The 11185-nt window shown below is 40.1% G+C and overlaps 1 protein-coding gene across 1 annotated transcript in view; it reads right to left on the reverse strand.

Annotated features, from left to right (window-relative positions):
* The window catches only part of LOC122177883 (T-cell receptor-associated transmembrane adapter 1), a 12096-nt gene extending 9725 nt beyond the window's left edge, over positions 1-2371 (reverse strand). The window contains exon 1 of the mRNA XM_042867679.1: positions 2220-2371. The gene's annotated coding sequence lies outside the window, so the exon portion shown is untranslated. The remainder of the gene's footprint in view (positions 1-2219) is intronic.
* Positions 2372-11185: the final 8814 nt, after the last annotated feature.

Here is an 11185-nt window from a genome sequence, read left to right on the forward strand (position 1 = left end):
CTAATACAATAATCTCTACATTCTGAAAGCATTCTTTTTCTGCTGTTCTTTCATTTCTAGTACAGAAATAGGATCAAACTTGGAGGTGTATCTGTATATGTATATTTACGCTGCTTTAGGCATACTGTATTCAGTTAATAAACGCAGGCACAGAAAAGCCTTTCTAAGTACGCTGTTAATTGTAGTTTATTTAATTTTTAGGTCTCTTGGCTGCTTTTTCTACCAACAGATATAAGACGTGGAAATAAATAAGCATTTGTTGGCTTGTTTTTAGGTTGTTTTTTGTTTGTTTGTTTGTTTACAGTCTATTCTGCTGTAATTAGAATGGGGATTAAAGGCAAAGCAGAAAAAGTTTACCCTCAGCGAGTGATCTGATGATACCAATATGAGCTGTGCAGTTGACCCAAGAGAAGGAAGAGGTGTCATCCAGAGAGTCCTGGACGGGCTTGAAAAGTGGGCCCATGAGAATCTAATGAGATTCAACACGGCCAAGTGCAAGGCGTTGCACGTGAGCTCAGGCGATCCCAGGCAGACTGGGAGAAGAACTTGGGGGTCCTGGTGCATGAAAAGCTGGACTTGAGCCAGCAGTGAGCACTTTAAGCCTGGAAGGCCAACTATATCCTGGGCTGCATCAAAAGAGGGGTGGCCAGCAGAGTGAGGGAGGTAATTTTGCCCCTCTACTCTGCCCCCGTGAGGCTTCAGCTGGAGTACTGTGTCCAGGTCTGGGTCTCCCAGTACAGGAAGGATGTGGAGCTGTTGCAGCACATCCAGAGTAGGACCATGAAGATGATCAGAGGGCTAGAGCACCTCTCTTATGAAGAACGGCTGAAGGTGCTGGGCTTGTTTGGCTTAGAGAAGAGAAGGCTCCAGGGGAATCTCGATGCAGCCTTCTGGTCCTTAGAAAGAGTGCTTATAAACAAGGTAAAGATTGAGTTTTTGCCTCGGCAGAAGCTGATAGGGCAAATAGGAATGATTTTAAACTAGAAGGAAGTTTAGATATTAGGAGGAAATTTTTCACTCACAATATAGTGAGGCAATGGCAGGCTGTCCAGAGAAACTACGAATGCCCCCTTCCTGTGGAGGCGTTCAAGGCCAGGTTTGATGGGGCCCTGGACAGCCTGAGCTGGTGGGTGGCAACCCTGCCCATGGCTGGGAGTTGGAACTGGATGAGCTTTAAGGTCCTTTCCAACCCAAGCCATTCTATGATAAAAGCCAAAAACAAAATAATCTTTCTAGGATTAATTTCTGCAATTCTGCAATTATTGCAACTTGAAGGAATGAGCATGATCATCCTTTCCTAATTATGTACTTATATTTTGGTGAAAGGAACCAGATTCTACAGTGTGGGGCTAGAAATAAGTATTATTTTCCTAACAGTATATGAATATGTAGCAGAAAATACTAAGCTCTGTTCTGTCATTTTCTAATGTACTTTATTTAGTATATATGTACATATTCTAATGTACTTTCATCAGAAAGGAACATAGAATTCTTTTACTACACTTTCCTATTGAAGAGAAACGAGATAGGGAATATAGATAATTGTCAAGCAGGAGTTGCTTAACAACATGTCATCTATAGTATCAATTCATAAACCTGCTTGTGTGAATGACTACTTGATCACTACGAAGTTTTAGAAGATAAGCTGGAGCATAAAATGGTTTGTTTCTCCTTGTTTCTTTCTGTAAAGTTTTCAACAATGAGACAAAATTAATTTTTCCTCTCTCCAATTAAATGATGAGATAAATTATATTCTGTACTAATGACCTCTTCTAAAAAGAAACTTATTAAGAGTCTGATGAATGTTAAATTAACATTAATAATGCTTCCATCTGTGTGAGCTTTTAAGACAGGATTAATTCACTGGAAAGGATTCCTTACGCTGCAATTAATTAGTGCACAACTAATTGCTTTATAAGATATCAGCTTCGTACTTCAGAAGGGAAGAAGTGCACCACCATAAAATAAGAAATCCTCAGTTTAGTAAATGTTTTAGGCACAAAAATGATGCCAATGCTTAGCCTTCATCAACAAGCCTTTATGCTTTTGTCCGCTTTGCTGAAGATTAATGAAGGTTTAAGCAAGTGATGGTGGCTCGTCCTCACCATTATATTATTATTAATAATTTGACTTCAGAATAGTGGACTGGTAGTCAACCAAAGTACGTTTCTATCATTCTGTTGTTTTCAAATGTGTAGTACAAAAAGAACAAGACTTACCTGGTTATGTTGCTTGTAAGAATGCCCCACACCTCTTTATCCAACAGGAAATCAACTTATGTTACGTTGGTAGACCTTGGATGCTGTTTTATATCAGACTTAGGAGCACAAATCTATCTCTGGAGTTGCCGTCAATCTCAAAGGGCTCTAGTCTTCTCTTCACCAGCTTTCTTACAAACAGGAAATGTAGCTCAGGCTTTTACAACTTCACTAGCAAACTGAGTGTCTCCTTGATCATACGATTCTGAGAGGGAATAAAAAATCTATATGTGTGTTTGCATGTAATATCCACCCATGTTGCCACAGAAGAGTATGTATAGGATTATTTGTTCAATTCATATGATACAAGCATACTTTTGTAGAAACCACACTGTCAGGTGTCTTGTTTTGCTTTTATGTTGAATTTCACAAAAGTATTTGGGTGCCTGTTAAACTCAATTACAGGAATGTTTTCCATAGGAATGCTATCTGACTCTTTCTACCTTGAGGTTTCTAAACCAAGCCTGGAAAGTTTTTTGCTGAGAGAGCCTACAGTTTTGTAAAAAGTAAAAGATGCAGTGGCATGATGTAGAAATTATACCATTGACGGCTTTTCTCCCCACCGTTCTTTCAGGTCTATGAATCTGGGCCCATGATCAACAGCAAGTTGTGGATAGAGAGTAAATCATGAATGTTTGTTTTTAAATTTAACGAAACGTGCCTGTGTTTGGCTACAGAAGCCATTTTATTCTCAGAATTGCAGTTGCTTCTTCCAGAGGAAGCCAGCTTGTACAGAACTGTTTTAAGAGACTTTCTTTAAACTCTGAGAGTTTGTGTGGTTTTGGTTTTTGCTTTTTTTTTTTTTTAAGAGTAGTTGATCTTATTTCCAATTATGCATAACGTAGAAGTGAGAAGTGTTACTTAAGAAAAAAGGTGAATCACCTGTCTGTGCTTATCTTTTTAGAATACGTGTATTTAAACTGTCCTTAGTTAGTATAATCTAAGGAATAATGCAAAGCCATCCTCTTTGGGAAAGGCTGTTATAGGAGGAAATGTCCTTGGCTGTATATGTTTATTTGGGATACTATTACTTTTAGATGTTATTTTTCTATTAACTGGCTTAGATTAATGCTTAAGAAAGAATTTACTGGTTTAGCATTCTTTGCAGGTGCAGATTAGTCTTAATATGATATACTATTTCATTTGAGTCCAAAGGCAAGAACAGCTCTTAACTACTCAGAGCTTTATCAGAATGAAGCATGTTAATAATGAGAAATTATTCTAGAAATAATGAGCATTATTTTTGAGGTTGTAATTATCTTGATGAAAAGTTGAATGAAAAATAACATTTTAAACTGGTCATAGCTTTGGTGTCTCCTAGCTACTAAATTCAGACATCCTACTCAAATATGGGCAGCATCAAAATTAAATATAGATATTATCTCAGTATTAAATGAAAAAGCACATGTACATCACATTTCATTGAAAAATGGGATTTAGGATGAGAGCTCCTCTCAGTAAGTGATGCATGCTATCATCTGTAGTCTAAACTGAAGTTTTCAACATAGAAAAGATATGGTTCTGTGAAATGCTAATTGCAACTGATATGTTTGAAAGTAAAAGGTTTGTCATGCATTTAGGGAAGGAGAAGGACTCAACCAGCTGGATTTAACAATTCCATGTTGTAGGCTCAGTCGAACAGAAGAGTCCTGAAGCCACATGATGGGAATACGAACCTCAAAGTGAGTTCTCTAGTGAAGGAAAAGAAGGATCTTGAGTTGAGTGAGAAGATGGAAAATAGATAGTGGGGAAATACATATTGTGTTAATTGAGACAGCTACTTAGTTTCTCAGCCAAGAGCGTGAGAAGTAAATCTGAGATCTGCAGAGGATTCATAATGAATTGCTTGTTAGCCTGAACAAGAAGATTATAAGGAATAAATTCCTTTGGAGATAATTATGGACACAATGGATAGGTGAATAGTGAGAATGCGGCAGGGGATTTCTGTAGGCCTGGAGTAGCACATTAAAAAAAAATCTGTTCTCCAAGAGCAAATCATTGCTTCTGCAGCCAAAGATGCTGCTGAACAACAAAGTCTGTTGGATGAGGCATGAGTTTGATAAGCTCTTCTGAGCAGCCTGCAACACACCGCAAGTCCTCCTCAATAGCAAGAAACGTTTCACTGCAGGCTCTGAAATCTACAGTGAATATTTCTTCTTAACTCTCTTTCCTGTCTGTTATAGCTGCGCTAAGTTAAAAACCAGCAACCTCCTTAAAATGCAGTTATTCAGGACAGTAAAGGCAAGGACAAATTGTGCCTAATTTTAGAAAAGCATAACAAAGCAGTGCCGCGTGTACTGTGTACAAAGCTGCTTCCTCTGGTTTTGAAGTCCCTGAGCTAAGCTGCTGGGTGCATATTCTGGAGAGGTATATTTCACTGCTGAAATACCTATGTGGTCATTGGCAAACTTATGCTGCTGGTGTCTCCAGGATATGAATAGTGTCAAATGGACTTCTGATTCGGTTGGGAATGGTTCTTGTTACATAAGTTCTCCAAAAAGCTAAACAATACTATTAAATATCTGTGTGCATAGGCATGTATGAAGGAGTAAGTCTGTGCTCAGCTGGAGTCAGATTAACAGTACAGTTTGGCAGAGGACTTGGATGGTCATGTGAAGCTGACTGAGAGATCATTTGACAAAATAAAAAAAAGCTTATGAAGTGGTATTTTCTTGGCTGTTTTGGGGAAAGGAAGTAGAAGAATCCTAAAGCAGGTATGAAAGGCAACTTGGTGTTCAGAAGAGAGAAGATGGGTCTTAAATTGATTCTTATCTGAATCTAAGCTTGATATTAGCGATATTGATATTGATGTTAGGAATAAAACACACAAAAAATAGAGTAAGTAGTATGTTACAGATCTGTATTTTTTTCCTTGAAAATCTGCTATGCTGTCTACATAATGGAATAGTTAGTGGTTCTGGTAGTTCTTTTCTGTTAAGTACTCATTCTAGAAAATTGTAGCTTGCACTTACCATGAAGTTCCTAAAACTTGTATGATCTGCATCCGTGGCACATATGGAACTGAAAGGTTTCTGCACATTTCTGAGGAGGAAGATAAGTAGCAGCAGCTAACCATGTGGTAGCCATCTATGATGGCTGCTCTGAAAGCACTGACTCCTTTGTTACTATCTCGGCCCACAAAATCAAAGACAGGTATTGGAGGTGTGGCAGTAGATATTAAACTTTCCCACGAATATTCCCTTAAATGTTGTTGCTGTGTGACAGATGGCAGCAGAGGGGCAGTCTGACAGAATGGCATCTGACGTGGGAGTGCATATGAAGCAAAGGTGTGTCACTGAATTCTTCCATGTGGTAAAAACAGCACCCATTGACATTCATCAGTGCTCTTCTGAATGTTTCTGGAGACCAAACAATGAATGTGATAACAGTGAGGCAGTGGGTGGTGTGTTTCAGCAGAGACAACAGCGATGTGAAAGACAAGACATATTCTAGACAGCCATGCGCAGCTGTCACACCACAAAATGAAGCGCATCATCTATCAGCTCATCCACACAAATCAGCCAGTGGTGACTGTTGAAAAACATGTTTTCATAGCTGACAATTTGCTCTATCAAGTAGTGTTATTGTGCTTTTTGTACCCATTGTAGTTTCCATTGAAATAAATAGAACTTTCAGAGTGACCTTCATATATCCACTTTCTATGATGAGCTATCTGGCCACTGCTGCAGGGCATGGGGCTCAGACAGTGGCTGATTAAGGAAAAATTGCTAAGACCCAGAGGAGGTCAGCTGTCTTGCAGAAGCAAGGCTATTACTGGAACTTAAATGTTTAAAGTGTTTTTCTGGTTCTGGATGTCCTCTAGCAGGATGGAACTTTTACTGTGGCTGCAGTCCATAACAGCTTCCAGCACTCTGACAAGCCTGGAATTTTCTTTGTGTGACTGAAAATCTCTAGGGAAAAGTGTTTTCAGTCTTATTGACCTGAAAGTCCTCTAAGAGTTTGCACTTCCCTTTTCCTTTTTGTCATGAAATCAAAAGGCCCTCCTTATTTTCAAGTGAGAAAGTCTTTGCTATCCCCAATTCTGGGGACCGCCTGATCCGTTTCATAGAAAATGAGCACTAAAACAGAATATAACATTTTTCAAATGTAGTTGGAGAGGCAGTTGGCACAGGGTTCCAATACATTTGACTTCATATATTTACATCTCTTATTTACTTGTGAACTCGTTTAGTTCAGTACATTTTTGTGATACATTCATGCTGTCAGCAAGTGGTACTTTTTGAAGGCCTCAGAATGCACATTTATTCTAACTTGCTGAAAGTGAAATAAAGTGCACAACTGACAGTAGCTGCAGGCCTCACACGCTTACTTTCTCTACCACTACTCAAATTACAGGCTTTCTTTTAAAAACATGCTGTGGTTTAACCCAGCAGGTAGCTCAGCACCACACAGTTGTTAGCTCACCCCCTCCCAGTGGCATGAACTCATGGGTTGAGATACAAACTGTTTCATAAGACAGAAAAAGTAGAGGAAAAAATATAATAGTGATAATGCATACATATATGTGTTTATGCCATATATGTATATATACCCAATGTGTATACATACAAAACAGGTGGTGTGCTAGTGATTGCTCACCATCAACTGACTGATGCTCAGCCATTCCCAAATAGCAGCTATTTACCTCTTCAGCTCCCTGCTGTTTTTCAAGTTTCTCCACATGATGTCATGTAGTATGAAATATCCTTTTAGCCAGTTTAGGCCAGCTCTCCTAGTTCTGTCCCCTCCCAGCTCCCTGTGCCCCCCAGAGGGACTGGAAAGTCCTTGGCTCTGGTCAACAACAACTAAAACATCAGTGTGTTATCAACAGTGTTTTTCTCCTATGGCCAAAACATAGCATCATACCAGACGCTCTGAAGGGAAAAAACAAAAGCTTTGTCCTAAGATAAAGTTGGAACAAAATGATGTCATTTTTTTGGTGGTAAGTGGTGTCGTGGAAAACCCCTCTGCAAAGGGTGAAAGATACTGGTTGTAGTAAAAGTCTTGAAAAATGTAGATAAAGGTCATTTACATCTTGTAGGCTTCTGTTTGAAGTGGGGCTGCCATAAATCATCTCTGATTTTCTAGGGAAAGCAAATAACCATAGCAGAAATGCTTTGAGGGGAGCTCATGCTAAAGTGTCATGTACGGTGTCTCTAATCTCATGAACACATCAAGGAAGTAGAAACATTCTTTAAACCTTAGTGTGTAGCTCTTTCCTTAGATTGCAGGTGCAGACCTGGTGCACCATCAGTTGTAACCAGAAATGAGCAGAAACGCTGGCATAAAGCTGCTGCCAGAAGAGAGCCAACCTCAAATGCTGCAAAGAGTGATTCTGACTAATGCAGTGGATCCTTGCACTTAGGCTAAAATTAATTGGTGTCTTTTTTGCGTTGTAGACAACGTTGTGAATTTTGTGTTTTATCTTAAACCACTGCTAAGCACAATGCTATCTCATTAATTGCCCTGAAATTATGGCTTCTATTACAAGCAGTATCGTGGGTTTCCTGTGGGGAAACCACAGGTTATTTTTGCCTGAATGCTACAAAACCTTACTATCAAAGACACTGAAGAGGGATAGCAAGAGAAAACTTCTCTTATCTTGGTAATTCTGCGCTGTCAAAATTTCCACTGAAAGCTAACACTGCACACTTGTGCAGCTTTGGGTGGGGTTTTTTGTGTTGCATAATGTGAAATTGCTGAGCAGTTTCTGCACAGCACAAATCAAACAGACTGTTCAGATCCCTTCATCCCAAACCTGCAGAAGCGCATCTTTTTCACTGAACTCAGTGGATTTTATTTTCTGCTCAGAAAGCTGCTGTATTCTGAGAGAGATGTAATCTCTGACAGTGTTTCTTTCAAAAGCCACAAGGAAAATGAATTTCCTAGTAAAGTTGATATAATCCACTTATTTGGATTTTTGTAATTCCCCTTTGGCACACAACCTGTGTTATCAAGGAAGGGTTTGTGTTGACTGTTACCTGCTGTAGGGAACCTGCTTTGGCAGGGGGGTTGGACTCGATGATCTCTGGAGGTCTCTTCCAACCCCTACAACTCTGTGATTCTGTGATTCTGTTACCTGGGCTTTGGCCTAATCCCTCTTCTGGACACAGAAAAACTTCTGAGCTCTTCAAGAGCTGCCAGAGACCCATGGCAGACTGTTCTGTTGGGGTATTGTTAGCAGTCAGACACCCCTGGCTGTATGTCTGCTCCCACCTCCCTTTGTCATAGAATCACTAAGGTTAGAAAAGACCTCTAAGATCATCCAGTCCAACTATCCACCTAACACCAATATTTCCCAGCTAAACCATATCCCTCAGTACAACATCTGAAGCAATTAAGTGCCCTTGTTTTCTGCTCTACCATCCCCCCTCCTTCATATCCTCGAGGCACTCAGCTCCCCCACTGTGACACACTTGCTGAAGGGGCAATAGGAGTACCACGGCACTAGGAGTCAATAGACACGTTCTTGGGTGTGAGCCTGCAAAGTCAGAGACAGTAAGAAGGAAAATAATATCAATTCATGTGCATGCTTCAGTCAGCTCTGTGGTTGCACGCACTTGCTGATAAGCCCAGGCATCTCTGCAACGCAGCTGATTACCAGTGAGATCTCATGGATCTGACCCGTGTTCACGTGCACTGAGATAAAGACTTGGAGTAATGACTATGTAGACAGCTCTTGAAAAGCAGTCAGTGATGCATTACAGTGGTGAATTTGACCTGAATCATTCAACTACTAAACCTTTTGGATTAATAGTGTTGTGGTTCCATCCCTCTATTCAAATAAATATCTGGTAAGCAGATAAAATTTCTTGTCTCGCCCCAGATACAGCTGTTAAAAAAAGTTGTTTTCTTACTACTTCCTGCTCAGCAGTGAGTTTGGGTACAGGAAGGAAAGCGTGTTCTAGTTTCCTTGTAGTAAAAACTGTCAGCAATTAGCATTTGTTAAGAAGCATACAGGTGCATAGAAAATGGCTGCCTTGTGCCACAGAGCATTGCAAGGCTGTGGAGTGATTCTCCTCTACTCACACACACGTTTTGATATTTCTCAGAGGACAGAAAAAGTATTATATATTTTTAAGGAGTTGGTTGTGGACTTTTTTTGGAGTTTTGGGTTAATGTCTCCGAACACAGTAGCCAGGACGTGGACTTGAATGTCTGTCCCTATGTGTTGGCTGAAAAATGAGGTTATGGGCTCATCATGGAGGCCTTATTTTGTCATGAGCAAAGGTTGTGTCTTTGGGAGAAGCAAGCTTTCCCAACAAGTGCCACACATTTCACTGAGATCCCTGACCAAGGAGGTAACATCCTTCCAGAAGTACGGCACTGTTGGGATACTGATCGGCTCTAGGTGAGCTCTGCTCTGGCCACTTCGGATTTGTAACCCAGCAGGATGATCCTTTGATTTCAGCTTTGGTTTTGTTTCTCATCTAGGGTACTACATCGTTCTATTCACATCTGGTGCTTAATGACTTTTATTTTCAGTCTATTTAACTAGTTAAGTGCTTTTCTCTCTTTTGAAAATGTGCTGCTTATAAATATTTCTGCATCTTTTTCCTATTCCTATAGTAGATGCTTGGGAAAAATTTGATGCAAAAAATTATTGCCATGTGGATCAGACAGTGCTTTTTTTGTAGTACTGTCTGGAGACGCAAAAAATATTTGCATGAATGGCTCTTCTCCTTCTGTAATCTGAAAGCTAAAATAGCGAAGTGTTTAAAGGTGGAAACTGTACGATTTGATTGCTGTTTAGATTCTTCTGTTCAAATGCTGATCTAATTGATAAATTAAAGCCACACACCCTTCTACACCACTGCTGATGTATGTGTTTGGGTTCAGCTCTCTGTGCGTTTGACCAGGAGTACAGGCATTGTGAATGGGTGGGGGACAAATTATGCCAAAGCAGCCAGCAGTGCCATCCCTCTGTGTGAGCACTGCAGGAACAGATGGCACTTCCGTCTTTAAAACTGCTTAAGTTGTAGCAGAAAGTTTTCTGCAACCAAATAGTTTGGTGGAACAAGCCTTTAGGCCATGCTCTGCAGCTGCTAGAAAGGTAAGCTTTCCTTGAAGCAGTTCAGGAGCTGGACAACATTCCCTAAGAGGTGAAGAGACAGGTGGAGAGAGCCAGCCATTTTCCAGCCTCGCCTGAACCTCCCTCACACGATGCTGCCATGTTGTTAGGTACTACAAGGGCTGAAGAAGTATGCTGAGGCTGATTATGTGCTGTGCCCACACCTCAGTGGAAAACCAGAATGTAGTAATATCACTGAAGCTTAAAAATGAAGTAAGACAAGGAAGGGAAAGGAGTTACAATTTGGTCTCTGAGACTTCAGTACAGGAGTAAGAGCATGCTTAAAACTGTTCATCGTTGCTGTGAGCCATAGCATCATGGATAAAGCATCGGTTTTATACCTCACTCTATCCTTTAATCCGTGTTTTAGGAGTATGACATCAGGCTAAAATGGAGAGGATATGTTATTGTTTATAATCCTTGGAAGCAGTGGTGTGTTGTAGCTGGACAGTCACACCTTGTGTACTGCAGCTACTTGGAATAGTTGTGGTGAATGCTGATCGTTCTGGTTAGCAGCTTTTTCCTATATTCTCAATGATCTTTAAGGTCTTTTCCAGCCTGAGTGATTCTATGATTCTGTCATAGGCACTGAAGTTCACTGTGTAAGGCAGAGACAACAGTTCTGACTTCCTTTGCAAGCGGCTTTCCTGGTAACAAGGCCAAGAAGGGCAAAGAAAAGATGGAATTATTTAATTTAAAAAAAAAAAAAAAAAAAAAAAAAAATAACAACCTGTTAACTTTCAGAGTACATAAGAGTTTGCCCAGATAATTCTTTTGAATAAACACATTGATGGCACGTGAACCAGAATGTCCATCCATACGGTACAGGCTAAGGAAGTTGTTTTTAAGACACTGT

Source organism: Lagopus leucura, unplaced genomic scaffold, assembly GCF_019238085.1.
Source record: "Lagopus leucura isolate 7727_CA_CO unplaced genomic scaffold, USGS_WTPT01 Super-Scaffold_100001, whole genome shotgun sequence".
Lineage (NCBI taxonomy): Eukaryota > Metazoa > Chordata > Aves > Galliformes > Phasianidae > Lagopus > Lagopus leucura.